The 12,093-nt window shown below is 40.9% G+C and overlaps 1 protein-coding gene across 5 annotated transcripts in view; it reads right to left on the bottom strand.

Moving 5' to 3' along the window:
- SYTL2 (synaptotagmin like 2) overlaps nucleotides 1-10,472 on the bottom strand; it is a 60,510-nt gene extending 50,038 nt beyond the window's left edge. For 4 of the 5 annotated variants that reach the window (XM_061990730.1, XM_061990772.1, XM_061990746.1 and 1 more), the window contains exon 1: nucleotides 10,375-10,460. The gene's annotated coding sequence lies outside the window, so the exon portion shown is untranslated. Of the gene's footprint in view, nucleotides 1-10,374 lie in introns of all 5 variants that reach the window. The other variant, XM_061990738.1, reaches the window with a different exon arrangement.
- Between the last annotated feature and the right edge of the window lie 1,621 nt (nucleotides 10,473-12,093).

Below are 12,093 nucleotides of genomic sequence, written 5' to 3'. Positions count from 1 at the left end.
AGTAGGCTTAAGCTACTGGAGCTTGCCTCCAGAGAATATCTTGCAGCCAATGCCTTCTAACAAGAGGAAGGTGGTGACAGACAATCTTACACTTATGGCTGCTTTTGCCCCTATTTGTACCAACTCCTTCTGATGAACAATTACCCTGCAGGCCTCGCTGATGAGCAGCTCTCATCTGTAAATCTTCATTCCATAAAGCATTCAGTTAGAAAAAAAGTCTATTGGCTCTTAAAAATGAGAAGGTTTGGGTTTAAGCATTTGAAAGCTACACATTTTCCTAAATTTATTTCTCCAGTGCTACAACATATCAGTGGTAACAACTAGAATGAGCTGGAAGTCCAGACACGGCAACAAGAAGTTGAGGAAGGCAAACAAATGGAATTGTGTAATATAATAATTTGCATCTGCAGAGAAACTCATTCTCAGAAGAGAATAAACCAAGTTTGGCCTACACCCATGCTCAGGAAATAACAAGTCTTTGTTTTGAAGCAAGAAAGCCAAGAACACTAAGAGCAATAAGGGCTTTGAAGAATTCCCCTACCACCCTGGGAATTCACATTAGGCAGTAACAGTATCTCTGAGTTTTACAAGCAACAGCTTTGCAACAACCACCAAACAAATCATCACACTTTCCCGAACAAATTTGATTCGCCTCTAGCATTTAAGCAGTACAGTCACAGGTAATTCAGCACCATCCTAGCCTTAGAGAATGTAATTTTTCTGCAAACACATGATGCAAATTCAATGAAGGGAGAACACCTTATTAAGCCAAAAGCCAGCATTGGCACAAGCACAAATAGTTTAAGATGGTTATGAATATGTTTGTGCAGAAGACTGGAGGATTACAGATTTCAAGTTGAGTACTGGAGATTAAAAAAAGCTATTAACTTTCAAGAGGGATTTAAGTCATTATTTGAGAGAGATTTAAACATGGTTGTCTGCAATGGCAAGGACCTGAACTTAAAACAAACATGAGGACATATGCATATCTGTAGCCAATGCAGCTGCTTCTTCAAGAGGTGTTATCAGAGCATTTTCAAAATGATAACAGCTAAATATACAGAGCATATCATATTTCCAACAGTGTTAGAGATTAACTTAGAGGACAGTATTTGCCAACACGTATGTTTAGCCAGGGGGAAGTAGAGAAATTCTTATCTAGTTAGTTGTGGAGAGTATTAGTGGAACAGTGACTTCTGCAGTATCTTTTTACAGATATCTATCATAAGACAACACTGAAGTTGCTCTCACAAACACAACAATGCTTTGTTTTATTTCAGTAATAAATGTATATGTTCTCCTGTACAATATTCCTTACAATAAAGTTCAGAAAATGAATTTACTTATCTGTTAGGACTAGGTTACTAGGTAACCAGGACTAGGTAACTGCTCAAAACAGGCACAGTGAAGGCAAAAAAAAAAAAAAAAAAGAGCTAAATAACAAGTCTTGCTCATACCTTAACTTTCCTCAACAGTACCAAAATGATCCCTGTTGTTTTAAACCACAAAATAGTTGCAAACTTAAAGTATTCTGACAGCCTTATATAATGACCTTCAGCCAGTTGGAAAAGCAAGAAATGCAGCTAGAGTAACAGGCACTTGAGGAAAAAAAAATCTGCTTTTCTCCATGAGTACCTGCTTTGCTGATCCACATGGCTTTGCCTGTGAGTTAAGCTTGCTTTTATTTGGTGAGAAGTCAAGATCTTCATCACTTTGAAGACTATACAGGCAATTGTTCCGTTTTACACAAAATTTAGTCTGAACAAGAAAGTAAAAAGTTAGTAACAGTGAGAGGATGAAAGTTAACAACCAAAAATTGAAAAAGAGTAATTTTCTTCAGCTGGGGCCTAATCTCTCTAATCACATATGGCAGCTTGCCACTTCTTTCATAGGGCTTGGATATTGGCAGCCATGACTTAGAATGTCAATCTCTATACCTATTATGGTATGCAACCATTAGACCAGTAGCTTCAAGAGGATGTTTTGTCTGAATAAGATGTTCATGAAGCAAAGAGAAGCCTCAGAGAAATACACCTATTTTTTTCTTTTCCCCAATGATCACTGTTTGTCAGACTAACTAGAGATGACATGCCATTTATTTCACATTGTTCTAACTTTAAAATTACTAGAAAAAATAAGAATTTTGAAGCAGTTTCAAGTACAGAGATTTCAGGAAGTTAACATCATTAACATCAGCATATCTCATTATGAATTCCAAGGTTTTTATAATTGTATTCCTTTGCACAATATACCATTGGCACTTTGTTGTGGTTTGATTCCAGTAGGCATATTGTTTGAATTAATAATAGTTAATCTGCAAGAACCTTGTTCTTCTAGTTGCTAATTGTTTTCATCAAAAATCACAACACGGGGAGTATTTTCTCAGAGTAAGGCACTTGAAATATAATATCAAAGGTGGCTTAGTCCTCTAGATCTGAGGTGTGAGCACCGTGTTTTGTGTAATAATTATTCTCATGTCCCTTCACACAGAGACTAGAGCCTCTTCAAAAGCAGAAGTGTGGGGAGCTCATAAGACTCAAGCTCCCATTGTCACTTTCTCATTTTTCTTGTCAGCACTGGCATTAGACCCACAGATAATCTAGATTAAGAGTGTTTTTATGTCATATTTCAAAATAGATTTAAATTAAAAACTAAAACATTTAAGAGATTGGAAGCAAACATTACTTGGTGAGTTCTCTCCTGATCATCCATATCATTATCCAACATGTTTCTGCACTTGACAGCCAGTTATTTTTTAATGTCTTCCCAACATAATTATGATACTGATTCAAATTCCACCAAGGAAGCTCCACAAGAAGCAGCCAAAAGATTGCTCCCAAAAAAGAACCTCCTGAAACTAATAATTCAAATAATTGATTAATTCTATAAAAAGGTTTTAATATTTCAATTACTTCCTTTCATTTTACAGGAAAGAAGCACTCACACTTTTCTTCTGGAGACTTGCCATCTTAAATGTACAGATTCATTATGGTAGATAACAGCAAGAGTGGGCCAACATTTTACTGTAGAGTAGAAAACACAGCTGCACTTCCTCTCATCTACAGTATTCCACAGGCAACACCTGTATATAACCAGGAGCTGACAAATCCTTTTCCTTCTCTTTCCTTACCCCTTCTTCAAAAAGATATATGTATTCTAGTTTGAGGTTTGGTGTTCCCTGCACTAGCTCAATGAGCTTTTCTTCCCTTGATGCAAGTCAAAGAAAGATATCCATTATGTACTAGCAAGTCCTTAAAAAAGGAGAACAAAGCAAATAAAATAATATTTTAAAAGGCTAAAGTGGCAAAATTCCTCTAGGCAGCCTGTGCTTTGAGTATCCTTCTCCCTCACTCAGGTTGGGCTTTCCTTCACTTAAATGCTTTTATGTACAAGAAATCTGAAAGGAACTTTCCTCCACCAAAAATATTGCAAAAAGGAGTCTTTGCCTGGTTTCCATTTTTTCCCTGTGCTACTGAATTTCAAAAAGGTAACTAATCCTCTTCTTTGCTAAAAAAAAAAAAAATACCAGATTCTGTGAGCAGTTATAGACCTCAGTAAATCACATAGCTAGTGTTTTTACCTGACTTTGTTTTTCTCCTAGGCAGGTGTTCACAGTGTCTTCATTCTACTTGTAGAACATTTTCTACATTAATTACCTTGGAAGGGATGGTTAAAGAGTAGTGCTGAGATTGACTAAAAACCTCTGTTGTTACACATATTGTTCTTAGGTTTAGCAAATTTCAACCTTAGTCAAATCAAAGTTACAATGTTCCTAGAGCAGATGTGTTGGCAAGTTAAGACACTTTAGGGAAACTATTCTACCTCTACCCTCCTTCCCTGTTATCCTGCTATTTAGTATGTGGGTACTTTATAGCTGCAATTCTGTTCTGGAAATTGTGCAACTCAAGAATGGAAGCATGCAAAAGATTGTGACTAATTAACAAGTGTTTCCTATCAGTGGCTACTGGGAAGTGACACACTTCCTGCATCTTGGTTAGATAATCTTTTCTATATGAAAGCAAAGAACTGAGCTGCAGTTTGCACAGTCACTGTGTAGTGCTGACTCTCTGCTAATGCAGGTTTTCTAACAAGATGATCTTCATTATTAAAGGACTAGCAGCACTGATGCAAGGTGTTACAAATAGCAAACGTGGATTTGCATTCATATACTTGGAGTAATGCTTGCTCTGAGCTGATTGTAAGATGTTTGGTAGAGCAGTTTCAGTCTTGGACATCAATTGGAAAACTCGTAAAGATATAGTAGTTTCTCAAAAGACTTTGAAAATATTTATTTCAAAGCCTGCTCATATGACTTCTCTGATTATTTTTGTCTCATGGTTATGGGAATCCATTAGTATTTGTTTCATCCCTGTGATGAGGAGTCCCCACTCTCATCCCTCATTTGAGTCAAGGTGATGAGCTAGTTGAGCAAGGACAGCCACCATTACTGATAGACTGATTTTCTTCCACTCTGTAAAATGAAGAGCCCATGGGTTAATAGGTTGACTTTTTCATGCATAACTTTAATCTGCTCTAAAGCATTGTCACAATCAGATGATCGGGTCACTAGTGGTAGCACATCCTTTGCAAGAGGGTGCTCAACATAGTTTTGTAGTACAGATTGAGCAGAAAACTGCCGCACCAATAAGACAACATTTTATATCTCTGCCTCTCCTGAGGGAGGCCAATGATCTCAGTTTCAACAGAGCAGCTTTGTCTGTACCTAACATAAAATTGAGATCATGCAGAATACTACAAAAGGCACTCCATTCTTGGACACAATTAAGTAAATAAGTAGCTGTGGGAAACAAAATCATCCTTTATTTACCTAAAACACTTTAATCTGTCACTGCACTCCCCCCTCACTTTCCAGCTATTAACCTCATTAATGTAACTACAGCTCTGGTTAACTTATTACTAATGTGCACAAAGAGCCAATGAACAAAACAAGCCCTTTGGCTGTCCTTTCTTGTGAGATGACTAACCACTGACCCTAGGCACTCACTCATGCAAGTTTTTGAGGTTAAAATTACCCACCTAGTAATTGATGTAATCTGAAGGCTACTAAGAAAGCTTGTATCTGTTAATCCAGTAAATGTTAAAACAACTGAGGCACACACCTACCTGAAAACAAGGCCTTACATAGAATCCGATTACCATCAGAAATCAAGTGCCAGAGGAAAAGAATATTCTTTAAGAGTCCTGCAGTCATAGAAACAAGAAGTAGGCAAAAGAGGGAGGTGGGAAGAAAAGCACTTTGATGAAGTTTCCAGATAAGTAAAAATCAAAATGGTTAAAAACAAGGTAGCCCACAGTCTGCATATAGACTAGTCAGAATCAGGTCTCACCTCAGTCATCAAAACTAACCTTTGCAATGAAGATTTTATTTCAGGGTTATTGTTGGTTATTTTGTTTTTAAATAGATACAATTTTAAAGCTTGGTAAAGCTCCCTATTAAGAGGAAAACAAACAAACAAACAAAAATCACTCATCTTCTCAGGTATAACAATGTTTTAATTGATAGCCCTACAATATGAATACTCCAGCTGCTAGCAGCTTCATTCTCACTAAATTGAAACCACCATACAGCAATGTCAGTCCTCCTTAATAGTGATATTAAATTGCAAGAATAACAGGAAGTCTATGAGCCATGAAAACTTCACTCACAAGACTGTTTGCCTGGCTGGGCTTGGCTGTATCATGCAAAACCCAGTTTTTTCCCTGACTGGTACCACTTTCACTGAATACTTAATGGTCAGATCCAACCAGAACGGTCAGGCACTGAAAAGCAAGAAGGCTAAAAGCAGATGGTGAGAAGTAAAACCCAGTTGCTCCACATGAGAGGCGAGGGGAATGGAACAGTTTCTGTAGCAGCCTATGGTTGCACTGTCTAAGGTGTGATGTCAAATCACACTGCACAATGGGGATTTGCCTTATAAATGCTGCTGAACAGCACAGGAATATGAAAGAGGAAGCAGAAGACTGAAATTGTTTCTCAGACACAGGTGGCAAAATCTGGAGTTTAGAGTTTGTGAGGCTAGGGATTGGAATAAAATGCCTATCCCTGTGCAGGTATTTAGTTTTGCAGGAGTGGCTTGTTCTTTAAGAGCACAGTTGTGCAAGGTGTTAGCTTTGCTTTGCCTGATGGTTACAGCACATATCCAGGAAGCAGTCAAAACCAGAGCCCCCAAAACCACTTAACCTAAGAGGAATCAAACTCTCCTCCCCTAGCTCACTAAAATACAAGACAGTCTGAAGACCTCACTTAGTTCACTTTTAACCCTTCCCAGGGCTGCACTACCAAGGATTAAACCACTCATCGCACAGAATGAGTATTAGCTTGAGGTGATGTCGCAACCTTGCAAGCAGAAACAGGAACCCAGGTCTACTTTCCCTCAATCAGGCTATCCCAGCACAAATCAAGCTCTCTTTCTTGACTTACTCATCCAGCCAGATCTGTATTCCTGGCTACACAGCACTCCAGTTCAAGTAGAACAGATGGAACAAGAGAGTAGCCTAATTTTCAATCCAGATGTCAATCTCCAGACAAGTACTAAAATCAAGACAGTATTAATGACATTTCCACTAATATAAATGATCCCAAGCTTAAGAAAAAAAGGAGAAAGCCGCTAAAACAACAATAACAACAAAGCCTTTCCCTCATAACAGAAGGTGAAGGGCTCACTATCTCTGGTTGTTTGACAGATGTGCCTGCAGCACTTAATCACAGATTTGTTGAGGTTGGAAAAGACTTTTAAGTTCATCAAGTCCAACCATTAATCCAGCACTGCCGCAGCCACCACTAAACCATATCCCTAAGTACCATATCTACATGTTTTTTTTAAATACTTACCATAACTTTTGCACTTCAGGCACCATAAGCAACTACACCTGATTTTTAGACCTCACCCTTAATTTTTCATTACTAACATTCTATTTTCAATGCTATTTTTGAAGTCCATAAGCCATTTAAATTCAGCAGAGAAGAAAAGCATGGGGATAGATTTTAACATCTAAAAAGCTGATGGTTTAAAACCATTTCCAACCCAGCAGTGCTACAATACACCAATTTATTTCTGGAGCTCTAGTTACATGGATGAGATGACATAGTCTAACTGTAGTCCATCCAAGCCTACACAGAAGTAAATCACTGTCAATTTATCAGTCAGACACTGGGAAAGCAATGTCGTATGATCTTAAATGATATTCAGTTGAAATTTTTTGTAGAACAAAAACACCTGGCAATGAGTCTAGGCTTTTGTTCTGCTAGTTACTCTACAAATAAGCACCTTCTTAGTTCCTAACTTATTTTTATTTGTATACACACATATTTAGAGACAGAAAAGCAGAATGTTCTTAACTGGGAGAAAGAGAGAAAAGAAAGAATTACCTTTAGAAGATTTTCTACTATAGAAGAAAAGGAGGATAGCAAGGTGAAGGAAAAAAAACAATGTCAAGTTTTCCATTAATTTGGTGTACATGCACAGGATATTGTGCAGGGTTCAGGTCAAGCACAACCTGTCATTACCATCCAGATAAAGAGCTATAAAACAAGAAGAAAGGAGAAGTATTCTTTTCCTCTCCTCAGACATACGTTATACTATATATCTCCTCCTGTTGTCACTCTCAATACAATAAACAGAGTCAAGTTACATATAGCACAAAAACCTTAAACCATGAAGTAAGAATCTAGCATGGCCAGTTGCTGTACCCAAGTGAATTGGAACAACTCCCTACCACAAGAATGACGCATGAATAAGTCTGTTAACAAAGCTGTCACTCACTTTATGTCCAAATAAGCTAAAGAACTGGAGGCTGGTAATACAGCAAATACAACCTCACTGGCTTGACATACCATAAAACTTAAGTGTTCTGGCATTGGGAGATCAAACTAAGGAGCCTCCTTAAATTGACTCTGATCAACCTAAAGAAACTGATTTAAATGCAACAGGTGATGGACTTTGAGCACCAGAAGGTTACTTGCTCCTTTCAGCAGTTATCTGTTAGCCACCCATGCTGGATGAAGAAAACCTTCCCTGCAGAGGAAAAAAAACCCGCCATTGAATACAGACTGATTTCCATAGGACAGAACCATCACTTGAAAGAAAAATAAACATTTTTCCTACCAAGAGATTAAGAATTCCTTTTGTTTCCCTGTAAGTAATGTTTTCTTATTCAGTTTTCAGTTGAAATCTGTTCTATTCCTTTCTGTCATGAGCACAGGAAAAAACATGGGGCAGAAAACGTGTAATTCCTTTGATTTCATCCCACTGTTTAACTTCACAGTTAAGCCTTTTTTTTTCTAGATGGAAGAGTTAAAATCTCACTGTCTGTGCAGGCATCAAAAGTTTGCTCCAAGAACTAAATTGGAACAGTACTTCCATGTGGTAATCTTCCAAGTGTCTCCTGCACTTAACAGGAGTTTACTCCAGAGAATATATCAGTCTATGGCCTGTTCCCAGTGCTTTAGAGAAAAGAGAAATTCACCTTTCTGTCATTCATTTAGGAGGGAAATGGAGTGTTTGCTCTGAGCATAAACAGGAATATGATGACTTATTTCACTGAATTTTAATTGCTTGACCATATAAACAGATAATACATTACTCTGGGCTGCAAGAGAAACCGAAAGGAAAATTCTTTAATGTGAGAGAGGTCCATTGACAACATCAGAAAATTCAAGAACATGCCTTCCAACCAAAGCAGAGGCCTACTGCACCCATAAGGCAGAAAGCAGACTGAGGTAGATGCCTATTATTTCCTTGCCTTAAACCCAGACACAAGCACACTAGAATACAGTAATTGGTAACAGCACATAAGCATTTTCTAACACTGTAACATTACTAGTAGTATTTTATAACATAGCTACACACAAGTAATAATAATACCTAAGTGCAAGAAGACTTGTATCATACTTGCACAAACAGTGCAGAGAAAAACATGTGCAAGTAGTAAAATCTGTGAGATAAAAGGAAAGGATGCAGACAGGGCAGGAAAGATATCAGGTAAAAACCAAAATAAATGGGCGGAACAGAGAGGAGATATGTCTGATGGAATCAGACTAATCCTGAAAAATAAAGATGCCTGTTAAAACTAGGGTAAGTTTTATTCCCCAAAATAACATGAACTATGTCAACGGCAGATGAGATCATTCCCTTTTCTTTCAGGGAGGCAGCAAGGTGCATAAAACACTAACAAGGATGGTAATTTATGAAAATCACAAAGTTGCTCACTTTGATTCCAGCTTCTCTTGCTAAAGAGTTCTGAAGTGCTTTATTTTGACTTCATCAACGGAGACTATCAAGAACTGTAGGCACTAACGCTCAATATATGGCACCAGCTCCATGGCATTTTATACTCCTAGGTTTCCTGCCACTGCCAGGTGTGATTAAGAACTGCTTGGGAAATGTCGCGATAATGACTGGAAAGTTGTATCATTGTATCAGTTTAGTTACATCGTTTGATTTATCAGCCTTTTAAACACTCCATAACAGAAAACTCCAATTCTCTGATACATGTAAAGACACAAATATTTTGTTGTGTCATTTTGCTTTCTCCTTTTATCAAAGAAAATCCAGTTTATTTTCTGAGCATCCCATCACACATGTTTTAAGTCCTCATCTTACATTTCTCAGTTCAAAAATACTTGGCATTTGATAATCTGTCCCCTGATTTAAGTGACCTTTATCCTTGCAATGGCAATCATATAAACAGAGCCCTCTGCTCACATAAGACACAACGCAGTGCATTAGACTTTAGGGCCAGGTCTAATTCGGCAAGGCATTCCTGAGACAGCATGAAGACGCAATTAATTTAGTGTTTTGAAGTGGAAATCTGTACTATTCACACAAAGGTCATTACCATCTCTCAACTGAGATCCAAGAGCCCTCTTTACGTAAAGAGAACCTTTTTAACAAAGCAGGCTCTACAGAAGCCAGGTGATGTTAAGTTTTAACAGTTTCTCGGTGCTCACTACCGGAGAGGAGCTCCCTTCGCCAGAACAGAGATGTCCTGGCACACGGGGGAGGCTACAAGTTTTCGAAGCGGCTCCTCACATGGGTTCCGAGGAAAGTCGCTGACAAGCGGCGCCTCTCCCGGATTCAGTAACAGGGGCCGGGAGAAAGGAAGGCACCTGCGAGGCCTCTCCCATCCCCAGGTGAGTGGGCCCTGCAATCTGATCGCAGCGAAACACTAGAGCACGGAGCAGCCCGGCTGCCAAAAGCCTGGGCTCAGGACTCCTCAGCTGTCAGCAGACCCATCCTCACAGCGCTCCAGCACCGCGGGCACTGGCTGCTCACACACCTAACTTCTGTCTTTGGTTCACTCCATTAGCAAGACAACGCCCCCCACACACACAATTTCTGAGGACAGCCTCACCTCTCCCGCCGCCCCATCCGCGGCTCCCCGAGCCCTTCCCTCCGGTCAGCGACGGCGCCGCTTACCTCGCCACACGCCGCCGCCTCAGCTGTCTGAGGGGAAGGGAGGTGGCGGCGCGGGGAGAGGCGGCCCCGCCCGCTGCCGCCGGGCCAATGGCGACGCCGCGTCCCTCAGAGCCGGGCGGTGCCCCGCGGCCCAGGACCGCCCCGCGCCCCGGGACCGCCTCGCCGGGGCCGCGCTCGGCTTCGTGCACCGGGCGCGCGGTCCCAGGGGCCGGGACGGAGCGAAGCGTGGAGATTCCGTCCTGGGGCGGCCTGAGCCTTCGCGGCTGGGTTTGGGCGGGCATGGCCGAGGCAGAGGCGCCTGGAGTCGGGCTCGGATATTTCACGTAAAGTCCACTCAGGGACGATCAGCTTGACTTGACTGGCCGCCTTGAGGTAAAATGATCGGTGTTTCACTTTACCGGGTGACAGGTAACCCAAGAGGTGTGAACACACGCCCTTGTTTGCAGTAAAGATACAGGCAGTGATAACAGGTTTCAGTCATATATTTGTCCAGGAAGCTGCTGTAAGTGCTTTTTCTGTTTAATTAGTGGCACAAAATACACATGCTGTCATTTCATAGGATGCTTCAACAGGACCTTTCCCTCGAAGCATGTCTCACTCAGCAGCCAAGGCACCAAGGCAATTCCTGAAGGCCCAGGAGAGCTGGTGTGGTGGTATTTTCATGTTATGCATGTTCTTCTCATAATATTTGCTTGATACTTTAATTCTGTTTTGGGGCAGCTGGAGGATTTCAGTCTCTGAAGTGCCCAGGAGTGGGTCTGGGCCTGCTGTGCCTTGTGGGCAGCCCATGAGGCACTTCCTCCAGTCTCACTTGCAGTAACTCAGTTTTAGATGACTTCTTTGTGTTCACAGCCTGAGTCCGCTCAGTCCCTGTATCCTGGATCATCAGCACCGGCTTCCTATTCACCATAAATTCTTGTGTTTCACCTCCTATTCATTAAATATGGTGAAATACAGTTTAAGAGTAGCTCCGTGGAGAGAGAGACCTGGGAGTCCTAGTTGACAATAAACTAAATATGAGCCAGCAATGTGCCCTCATGGCCAAGAAGGCCAATGGCATCCTGGGCTGTATCAAGAAGAATGTCGCCAGCAGGTCGAGGGAGGTTCTGCACCCTTTCTACTCTGCCCTGGTGAGGCCTCATCTGGAGTCCTGTGTCCAGTTCTGGGCTCCCCAGCTCAAGAGGGACAGAGAAATTCTGAAGAGAGTCCAGTGCAGGGCCACCAAGATGATCAGGGGACTGAAGCGTCTTTCATATGAGGAAAGGCTGCAGGAACTGGGGCTGTTTAGTCTGGAGGAGACTGTGGAGGGATCTCATTAACATTTACAAATATCTAAATTGTGGATTTCAGAAGGTTGGGACATCCCTTTTTTCTGTTTTATTCGGTGACAGGACAAGGGGTAATGGAAAGAAGCTGGAACACAAAAAGTTCCATTTAAACATAAGGAAAACCAATTTTATTGTTGAGGTGAAGGAGCCCTGGCACAGGCTGCCCAGAGAGGATGTGGAGTCTCTTTCCTCTGGAGGTCTTCGAAACCTGTCTGGACGCATTCCTGTGTGACCTGATCTAGGCCAATCTGCTTGAGCAGGAGGGTTGGACCAATGATCTTTAGAGGTTCCTTCCAATCGCTACCATTCCATGATTCTGGGATTCT

The sequence above is a fragment of the Colius striatus genome, chromosome 1 (assembly GCF_028858725.1).
Source record: "Colius striatus isolate bColStr4 chromosome 1, bColStr4.1.hap1, whole genome shotgun sequence".
Taxonomy (NCBI): domain Eukaryota; kingdom Metazoa; phylum Chordata; class Aves; order Coliiformes; family Coliidae; genus Colius; species Colius striatus.
The sequence above is the reverse complement of the archived record's forward strand: the minus strand, read 5'-3'. Positions and strand labels throughout refer to the sequence as shown.